The sequence below is a fragment of the Bombina bombina genome, chromosome 6 (assembly GCF_027579735.1).
Source record: "Bombina bombina isolate aBomBom1 chromosome 6, aBomBom1.pri, whole genome shotgun sequence".
NCBI lineage: Eukaryota > Metazoa > Chordata > Amphibia > Anura > Bombinatoridae > Bombina > Bombina bombina.
This window is the reverse complement of record NC_069504.1, coordinates 706276805-706288273: the sequence shown is the minus strand read 5'-3', so window position 1 is coordinate 706288273 and position 11469 is coordinate 706276805.

The window sequence follows — 11469 nt, the reverse complement described above, 5'->3', positions numbered from 1 at the left end:
CATAAAAGTAAATTGGAAACTTTTTATTTATTTAAAATTGTAGGCTCTGTCTGAATAATACTTTTTTTTTTTTGGGGGGGGGGTTCATATCCCTTTAAGGTAAATGTATCAAGTTGTAGGTGGAAAGGTTCTCAAGCAGATAACCTGTCTGCCTGCTGTAGCCACTTTCTATGAAGCATCACTCTTCAAAATATGCCCCCTGTTCTGGCGCAAGACCGCGGCCTATCAGTCATCCCTAAAGTGTGAGGTGGCCGATAAGAAGCAAGAACTCATGCAAGCCTGCACCACAAGCTTTCAGAAACTGTGAATGAAGCTTGATAAATATTACTCTTTATATTCATGAATTATTTATCACTGCATTATATGAGATCTGCTTATAAAATAAATTCTCTAAAAACTATAAAACTGACATTTTTAGCAGCATGTTCAGGGTTAACTGGTGACTTTAAAGGGACATGATACCCAAATGTTGAAGCACTTGAAAGTCACTTGAACATCTCTATGTAAAAAGGAAGATATTTTACCTCAAATTTCCTAAGTATTCACACCCCACTGAAAAGACACTTTAAGCAGCCAGTCAGGCTGCTTGTCCCATGACTTGCAAGGGAGTGTGCAAATGTCATGTGCAGGCACAGTCATGTTATTTTCCTTTTCTGTTTAAGTAAGTTCTATGAAATCTCATGAGATCACAGCAAAGGTAAAGCACTGCTGATGCTGATTGGCTATTGTTTTTGTGTTTTTCTTTCAACTTGCAGCTGGACAGCAGCTGAAGCATAAATGTGTACACAGCACTTACTCTTGTGAGCAAATTACATTTTGAGGAAAAAACTAAATTTATGCTTACCTGATAAATTACTTTCTTTTACGATATGACGAGTCCACGGATTTCATCCTTACTTGTGGGATATTAACCTCCTGCTAACAGGAAGTGGCAAAGAGCACCACAGCAGAGCTGTATATATAGCCCCTCCCTTCCCCTCCACCTCCAGTCATTTGGCCGAAGGTTATAGGAAGAGAAAAGGAAAGGCTAAAAAGGTGCAGAGGTGACTGAAGTTTTAAAAAAAAATAAAAATAAATCTGTTTTAAAATAACAGGGTGGGCCGTGGATTCGTCATATCGTAAAAGAAAGTAATTTATCAGGTAAGCATAAATTTAGTTTTCTTTTACAAAGATATGACGAGTCCACGGATTTCATCCTTACTTGTGGGAAACCAATGCCAAAGCAATAGGACACAGATGAAAGGGAGGGACAAGACAGAGACCTAAACAGAAGGCACCACTGCTTGAAGAACCTTTCTCCCAAAGATAGCCTCAGAAGAAGCAAAAGTATCAAATTTGGAAAATTTGGAAAAAGTATGAAGGGACGACCAAGTTGCAGCCTTACAAATCTGTTCAAAAGATGCATCATTTTTAAAAGCCCATGTGGAAGCCACAGCCCTAGTAGAATGAGCCGTAATTCTTTCAGGAGGCTGCTGTCCAGCAGTCTCATATGCCAGGCGGATGATACTTCTCAGCCAAAAAGAAAGAGAGGTAGCCGTAGCTTTCTGACACCTACGCTTTCCAGAATAAACAATGAATAATGAAGATGACTGACGGAAATCTTTAGTTGCCTGTAAGTAAAACTTTAAGGCACCGACCACGTCCAAATTATGTAACAGATGCTCCTTCTTAGAAGAAGGATTAGGACACAAGGAAGGAACAACAATATCCTGATTAATATTCTTATTCGAAACAACCATAGGAAGAAATCCAGGTTTGGTACGTAAAACCACCTTATCAGAATGAAAAATGAGATAAGGCGAATCACACTGCAACGCTGAAAGCTCAGAAACTCTTCGAGCAGAAGAAATAGCAACCAGAAACAGAACTTTCCAAGATAACAGTTTAATATCTATGGAATGCATAGGTTCAAACGGAACCTCTTGAAGAACTTGAAGAACTAAATTCAAACTCCAGGGAGGAGTAATAGGTCTAAATACAGGCTTAATTCTAGATAGAGCCTGACAAAAAGACTGAACATCCGGTACATTTGCCAAACGTTTGTGAAACAGAATTGACAAAGCAGAAATTTGTCCCTTTAAGGAACTCGCTGATAACCCTTTCTCCAATCCTTCTTGGAGAAAAGACAGAATCCTAGGAATCCTAACCTTACTCCATGAGTAACCCTTGGATTTACACCAATAAAGATATTTACGCCATATCTTATGATAGATTTTTCTAGTGACAGGCTTTCTAGCCTGTATCAAAGTATTGATGACTGAATCAGAGAATCCTCGCTTTGACAAAATCAAGCGTTCAATCTCCACACAGTCAGCTGCAGAGAAATTAGATTTGGATGTTGGAAAGGCCCTTGAATGAGAAAGTCCTGTCTCAATGGAAGTTTCCACGGAGGCAGAGAGGATATGTCCACTAGATCCGCATACCAAGTCCTGCGTGGCCACGCAGGCGCTATCAGGATCACTGAAGCTCTCTCTTGTTTGATTTGAGCAATCACGCGTGGGAGGAGAGGAAACGGCGGAAACACATAAGCTAGGCTGAACAACCAAGGCACTGCCAAGGCATCTATCAGTTCGGCCTGAGGATCCCTTGACCGGGATCCGTATCTTGGAAGCTTGGCATTCTGAGGAAATGCCATCAAATCCAATTCCGGTCTGCCCCATCTGAGAATCAATGAGGCAAATACCTCCGGATCAAGTTCCCACTCCCCCGGATGAAAAGTCTGTCGACTTAGAAAATCTGCTTCCCAGTTCTCTACCCCTGGGATGTTGATCGCTGACAGATGACAAGAATGGGCCTCTGCCCAACTGATTATCTTAGATACTTCTATCATCGCTAAGGAACTCCTTGTTCCCCCCTGATGATTGAAATATGCCACAGTCGTTACGTTGTCCGACTGGAATCTGATGAATTTGGCTGAAGCCAACTGAGGCCACGCCTGAAGCGCATTGAATATTGCCCTCAGTTCCATAATATTGATTGGAAGTAGAGACTCCACTTGAGCCCAAACACCCTGAGCCTTCAGGGAATTCCAAACTGCACCCCAGCCCAGAAGGTTGGCATCTGTTGTCACTATCACCCACGAGGGTCTGCGGAAACAAGTCCCCTGGGACAGATGATCCGGCGACAACCACCAAAGAATAGAGTTTCTGGTCTCTTGATCCAGAATTATCTGAGGAGATAAATCCGCATAATCCCCATTCCCCTGACTGAGCATGCACAGTTGCAGTGGTCTGAGATGAAAGCGAGTAAACGGAACAATGTCCATTGCCGCTACCATTAATCCAATTACCTCCATACATTGAGCCACTGATGGCCGAGGAATGGACTGAAGTGCTCGGCAAGTATTCAGAATCTTTGATTTTCTGACCTCTGTCAGAAATACTTTCATGGCTACCGAGTCTATCAGAGTTCCCAAGAAAGGAACCCTTGTCTGTGGGACAAGTGAACTCTTCTCTACGTTCACCTTCCAGCCGTGAGTTCTCAGAAAAGACAACACTGTGTCCGTGTGAGATTTTGTCAGATGATATGATGACGCCTGAATCAGAATATCGTCTTTGCGGTCTGAGAACCACCAAAAGAGACCCTAGAACCTTCGTGAAGATTCTGGGTGCTGTGGCTAACTCGAAAGGAAGAGCCATGAACTGATAATGTTTGTCCAAGAAAACAAACCATAGAAACCGATGATGATCCTTGTGGATTGGAATATGAAGGTAAGCATCCTTCAAATCCACTGTAGTCATATATTGACCCTCCTGGATCATTGGCAAAATCGTTCGAATTGTCTCCATCTTGAATGATGGAACTCTTAGAAATTTGTTTAGACACTTGAGGTCTAAAATGGGTCTGAACGTTCCCTCTTTTTTGGGAACCACAAATAGGTTTCAGTAAAACCCGTCCCTGTTCCAATTTTGGAACCGGACAGATTACTCCCATAGTAAAAAGGTCTTTTACACAGCATAAGAACGCCTCTCTTTTTTATCTGGTTTGTAGATAATTTTGAAAGATGAAATCTCCCTCTTGGGAGAAAATCCTTGAATTCTAATTGATAACCGTGGGTCACTATTTCTAGTGCCCAGGAATCCTGAACATCTCTTGCCCAAGCCTGAGCAAAGAAAGAGAGTCTGCCCCCTACTAGATCCAGTCCCGGATCGGGGGCCATCCCTTCATGCTGTCTTAGAACCAGCAGTGGGTTTTTTGGATTGTTTACCCTTATTCCAGTTCTGATTTGGTCTCCAGACTGACTTAGATTGGGTAAAATTCCCTTCCTGCTTTGTGGAAGAAGAAGAAGCGGGGGGTCCTCCTTTAAAGTTCTGAAAGGAACGAAAATTATTCTGTTTACCCCTCATTTTAACCGACTTATCCTGAGGTAGGGCATGGCCTTTACCTCCTGTAATATCAGAAATGATCTCCTTCAATTCTGGCCCAAAAAGGGTCTTACCTTTAAAGGGAATAGCTAAAAGCTTATGTTTTGATGACACATCAGCAGACAAAGATTTGAGCCACAATGCTCTACGTGCTAAAATAGCAAATCCTGCATTTTTTGCCGCTAATTTAGCAATTTGAAAAGCGGCATCAGTAATAAAAGAATTAGCTAGCTTAAGAGCCTTAATTCTATCTAAAATATCATCTAATGGAGTCTCAACCTTAAGAGACTCTTCTAGAGCCTCAAACCAAAAAGCTGCTGCAGTAGTTACTGGAACAATGCAAGCCATAGGTTGTAAAAGAAATCCCTGATTAACAAATAATTTCTTTAGTAGACCCTCTAATTTCTTATCCATAGGGTCCTTGAAAGCACAACTATCCTCAATGGGTATAGTAGTACGCTTAGCTAGGAAAGATATAGCTCCCTCTACCTTAGGGACCATTTGCCATGAGTCCCGAATGGTATCTGATATGGGAAACATTTTCTTAAAATTAGGAGAGCGAGAAAATGGTATACCTGGTCTATCCCATTCTTTATCAATAATTTCCGAAATTCTCTTAGGAACTGGAAAAACATCAGTGTAAGTAGGAACTTCCAAATATTTATCCATTTTACACAATTTCTCTGGTGGAATCACAATAGGATCACAATCATCCAGAGTCGCTAAAACCTCCCTAAGTAACAGACGAAGGTGTTCAAGCTTAAATTTAAATGACATAGCATCCGAATCTGTATGAGGCAAAACATTCTCTGAATCAGAAATTTCACCCTCAGACAGTAATTCCCTGATCCCCAACTCAGAGCACTGTGAGGGAACATCGGAAATAGCTAATAAAGCATCAGAGGATTCAGTATTTACATTAATACTTGACCTACTACGTTTACCCTGCAACACTGGTAATTTAGACAATACCTCTGTAAGGGTAGTTGACATAAGTGCAGCCATCTCATGCAGAGTAAAGGAATTAGACGCACTAGAAGTACTAGGCGTTGCTTGTGTGGGCGTTAAAGGCTGTGACACTTGGGGAGAATTGGATGGCATATCCTGATTCTCTTCAGACTGAAAATCATCCTTAGGCACACTTTCCTTATTTAAAATATGCTTTTTACATTGTAAGGCCCTTTCAGTACAAAAGTTACACAATGTTAGAGGGGGTTGCACAATGGCTTCCAAACACATAGAACAATGAGAAACGTCAATATCAGACATATTGAACAGACTAGTAATACCACAAAAGTCGTTTAAACACTTATTTATAGCATAAAATAAACATAAGAAAAGCGTGTACTGTGCCTTTAAGAAAAGAAAAAGTAAACAATTTTTCCAAAATGCTCAAAAAACGTTAAATTAATCACAAATTTAACTAATATCGTTCGTTAATCCAAAAATTACTGCAACCAGAAGCAAAAGCAGAAATAAGGCTTTAGAGGTACTTATATCAACATCTAGTCAAAAGATAGATAAAAATACCCTCTGCACCTCGCCACAGCTCTGCTGCGGCGCCTACCTGCCCCCAGGGTACTTCGAAACAAGTTTCCAACCCTTCAAACCAGCTACACAGTCCAGGAGCCACCTAGTTACTGCTTGCTGCCGCTTAGCCTGAAGGAAGTGCGCATCTGAGCGTGCGAAAATAAGCTCCGCCCCTTAAGGTCAAAAGTCGGAGTAGGCCCAAACAACACCGCATGGGAATACGGTTTTGCACCAAAATAAAAGTACACACAAAATACAATCCTCCAACATAAAACCAACAAGTTTTAAGTGCCAAAAATAAAAAAACATAAAACATTGTTTATCACATTGTCTCCCATGTCACATAAAGCCCAAATATCAATTAATGATAAATATAATATAGGGACTCCAGTAATACCCCTCTTATTAAAATAGGTTTTACTGCTTACCCCATTCCCATACAGGGAAATAATGCCAGCCAGTTCTGATCCACCAAGTCTCCTCAGAAAAAAAAGGCTGCACATACCTTAATGCTGCTTGTAGCATGAAACCGGTCTCCACACTGAAGATGTCTCATGGTTACCTTCAGAAGTCTTGTGGGAACCAGCGTGGATCTTAGTTACAAATGCTAAGATCATCAAACCTCAGGGCAGAAATCTTCTTCCATATCCCCCTGAGGAAATTAGTACCCACCGGTACCATTTAAAATAAAAAACTTCTTGATTGAAGAAACTAAAACTAACACCTCACTTTACCATGTCTTCCTAGTATAACACAGGCAAAGAGAATGACTGGGGGTGGAGGGGAAGGGAGGGGCTATATATACAGCTCTGCTTTGGTGCTCTTTGCCACTTCCTGTTAGAAGGAGGTTAATATCCCACAAGTAAGGATGAAATCCATGGACTCGTCATATCTTTGTAAAATAAATATCTTCCCTTTTTACATAGAGATGCTCAGGTGATATTTTTCTTGTCGGCTTTTTACAGTTATGCTGCATCACTTTCAAGTGATTTAGCATATGAGTTTTATGTCCCTTTAAGTTGAGTTTACTATAAAATGTTCAATTATACATAGAAAAAAACAACTGCAAAAAACGTTATTATTTGCTTCCTTTACTGTGCTTCACAAACCTAATTCTGCTACATTTTACACAAAAGTTGTTTGATCAGTCAGTGTAGTACTTCTTTAAATAGTATATTGCAAAAAGTGTGTATACAAATTAGTGATGAAACTGATATATGCCATAATATTCACTCCAGCATGTCTGAGGAAAAGAGCTTAAATTGCAACTTTAAATTACAGGAAGCAGAGACAGAAACAACAGTGAATGTACATTTGTTACAAAGCTCAAGTGCATAATTTAATGCCCTACACATACATGTAGGACTAGATTTACTCAGACGGTACATGATCATTTTACTTGCATAAAATTAATTTTAAAATGTGTTTGTGTATGTTAATATAACCCCTGCAAAGAGCAGCCATGCACTACTCATAGCTAGCTGAACACATCTTGAGAGCCAATGACAAAAATACATGTGTGTAGCCACCAGTCTCAGCTAGCTCCCACTGCATTCCTATCTGGGTATACTAAACACAAACTGTAAACAACACAATAATGTACTTACCTGAGAAGAATTTTGTAATGAATAATACTGCATTTTATTGTTTTATGTTAGGATGTCCCTGCATCCCAGAACAAAAGGAGCATTGAGAACCAATCACAAACTAATACACATATGTAATATTTCAGCATGAATTGTTGTTTGCACATCTGAAGTTAAAGGGACAGTCAACACCAGAATTTGTGTTGCTTTAAAAGATAGATAATCCCTTAATTAGCAATTCCCCAGTTTTGCATAACTAACACAGTTATAATTATACAATTTTTACCTCTGTAATTACCTTGTATCCAAGCCTCAGCAGACTGCCCCCTCATTTCAGTGCTTTTGACAGTCTTGCATTTTAGCCAATCAGAGCTGTCTCCATGGTAAAGTCACGTGCAAGAGCTCAATGTTATCTACATGAAACACATGAACTAATGCCCTCTAGTGGTAAAAAAACTATCAAAATGCATTTAGATTAGAGGCGGAATTCAATTAGCATATGAACCTCCTAGGTTTAGCTTTCAACTAAGAATACCAAGAGAACAAAGCAAAATTGGTGATAAAAGTAAATTGGAAAGTTATTTAAAATTACATGCCCTATTTTAAACATGAAAGTTTTTTTTGGACTTGACTGTCCCTTTAAAGGGATACTAAACCTAAATGTTTTCTTTCATGATTCAGGTAGAGAAGGCAATTTTAAGCAACTTTCTAATTTACTCCTATTATCAATTGTTCTTCATTTTCTTGGTATCTTTATTTGAAAAAGCAGGAATGAAAGTTTAGGAGCTGGCCCATTTTTGGTCAGCACCCTGGATAGCGCTTGCTGATTGGTGAATACATTTAGCCAGCAATCAGTAAGCAGTACCCAGGTGGCTTCTAAACTTTCATTCCTGCTTTTCAAATAAAGATACAAAGAGAACAAAGAAAATTTGATAACAGGAGTAAATTAGAAAGGTGCTGAAAATTGTCTGCTCTATCTTAATCATAAAAGAAAAAAATTGGGGTTTAGTGTCCCTTTAAAGAAAGAAACTGGGGTACCCTGCCCTCTTAGTTTGGCACTGATTCGGCTTAATAAATGAATAATAATTAAACAGGTATTAAACCCATAAAGACAGCCAACGTACCCTTCTCTGTACCACTTACAGGGCTGTAATTGCACAGGTCTCTGCGAGTCAGCGACATTGGTGAGACCACCGTATTTCTGCTTGCCTTGCTGCCTCTAACCGCATTGCACTCTTACGGCCCTTAAAAACGTTGCTGCGTAGAATGTAGGAGGTTTAGGTTTGTGAAGTCTGGAGTTTGTACTCTTATATTTCATCAGAATTTAGAGTTAATCTACAGGAAAATAGGGTAAAATAAATACAGTATATTGTAAAGTTTATTAGTACACATTACTAACCATTTACTAATACAATCTCAGTGTTTAAGTATCTTGTGCTGTTATCCGGTGACAGTGAATCTGTACTCCTGTAACCTAGCACAACTGATACAGCTATATGCAGTAAAAGCAGAACACTCATACAATGTAATGATACACTAAGAGCATGCTCTGTCAAATGAGACCGGGTCCATGTGGCCCTATAATCAGTAGTAACTAGTATTGTTGCTTCAGGGGCCTGGTACACCCTATGCTCCACCTGTATCATATACAGGTGAAACTCGAAAAATTAGAATATCGTGCAAAAAGTAAATGTATGCTTACCTGATAAATTGATTTCTTTTACGATATGACGAGTCCACGGATTTCATCCTTACTTGTGGGATATTAACCTCCTGCTAACAGGAAGTGGCAAAGAGCACCACAGCAGAGCTGTATATATAGCCCCTCCCATCCCCTCCACCCTCAGTCATTCGGCCAAAGGTATAGGAAGAGAAAAGGAAAGGCTAAAAGGTGCAGAGGTGACTGAAGTTTACAAAAAATATAAAGAAAAACTGTCTTAAAAAGAACAGGGTGGGCCGTGGACTCGTCATATCGTAAAAGAAATCAATTTATCAGGTAAGCATAAATTTACTTTTCTTTTACAAAGATATAACGAGTCCACGGATTTCATCCTTACTTGTGGGAAACCAATACCAAAGCAATAAAACACAGATGAAAGGGAGGGACAAGACAGGAACCTAAATGGAAGGCACCACTGCTTGAAGAACCTTTCTCCCAAAAATAGCCTCAGAAGAAGCAAAAGTATCAAATTTGGAAAATTTGGAAAAAGTATGAAGGGACGACCAAGTCGCAGCCTTACAAATCTGTTCAACAGATGCATCGTTTTTAAAAGCCCATGTGGAAGCCACAGCCCTAGTAGAATGTGCCGTAATTCTTTCAGGAGGCTGCTGTCCAGCAGTCTCATATGTCAGGTGGATGATACTTCTCAGCCAAAAAGAAAGAGAGGTAGACGTAGCTTTATGACAACTACACTTTCCAGAATAAACAATGAACAATGAAGATGATTGACGAAAATCCTTAGTTGCCTGTAAGTAAAAGTTTAAGGCACGGACCACGTCCAAGTTATGTAACAGACGCTCCTTCTTGGAAGAAGGATTAGGACACAATGAAGGAACAATAGCTTCCTGATTTATATTCTTATTCGAAACAACCTTAGGAAGAAATCCAGGTTTCGTACGTAAAACCACCTTATCAGAATGCAAAATGAGATAAGGAGAATCACACTGTAGTGCTAAAAGCTCAGAAACTCTTCGAGCAGAAGAAATAGCAACTAAAAACAGAACTTTCCAAGATAACAATTTGATATCCATGGAATGCAGAGGTTCAAACGGAACCCCTTGAAGAATTCGAAGAACTAAATTCAAACTCCAGGTAGGAGTAATGGGTCTATATACAGGCTTAATTATAGATAGAGCCTGACAAAAAGACTGAACATCTGGCACATTTGCCAAACGTTTGTGAAACAGAATTGACAAAGCTGAAATTTGTCCCTTTAAGGAACTCGCTGATAACCCTTTCTCCAATCCTTCTTGGAGAAAAGACAGAATCCTAGGAATCCTAACTTTACTCCATGAGTAACCCTTGGATTCACACCAATAAAGATATTTACGCCATATCTTATGATAGATCTTTCTAGTGACAGGCTTTCTGGCCTGTATCAAAGTATTGATGACCGAATCAGAGAATACTCGCTTTGATAAAATCAAGCGTTCAATCTCCATGCAGTCAGCTGCAGAGAAATTAGATTTGGATGTTGGAAAGGACCTTGAATGAGAAGGTCCTGTCTCAATGGAAGTTTCCACAGTGGCAAAGAGGACATGTCCACTAGATCCGCATACCAAGTCCTGCATGGCCACGCAGGCACTATCAGGATCACTGATGCTCTCTCCTGTTTGATTCAAGCAATCACACGTGGGAGGAGAGAAAACGGTGGAAACACATAAGCTAGGCTGAACAACCAAGGCATTGCCAAGGCATCTATCAGTTCGGCCTCAGGATCCCTTGACCGAGATCCGTATCTTGGAAGCTTGGCATTTTGTCGAGATGCCATCAAATCCAACTCTGGTCCGCCCTATCTGAGAATCAATGAGGCAAATACCTCCGGGTGAAGTTCCCACTCCCCCGGATGAAAAGTCTGTCGACTTAGAAAATCCGCTTCCCACTTCTCTACTCCAGAGATGTAGATCGCTGACAGAAGAGTGAGCCTCCACCCAACGGATTATCTTGGATACTTCTATCATCGCTAAGGAACTCCTTGTTCCCCCCTGATGATTGATATATGCCACAGTCGTAATGTTGTCCGACTGGAATCTGATGAATTTGGCTGAAGCCAACTGAGGCCACGCCTGAAACGCATTGAATATTGCTCTCAGTTCCAGAATATTGATTGGAAGAAGAGATTCCACTTGAGTCCAAACACCCTGAGCCTTCAGGGAGTTCCAAACTGCACCCCAGCCCAGAAGGCTGGCATCCGTTGTCACTATCACCCACGAGGGTCTGCGGAAACAAGTCCCTTGGGACAGATGATCCGGCGACAACCACCAAAGAA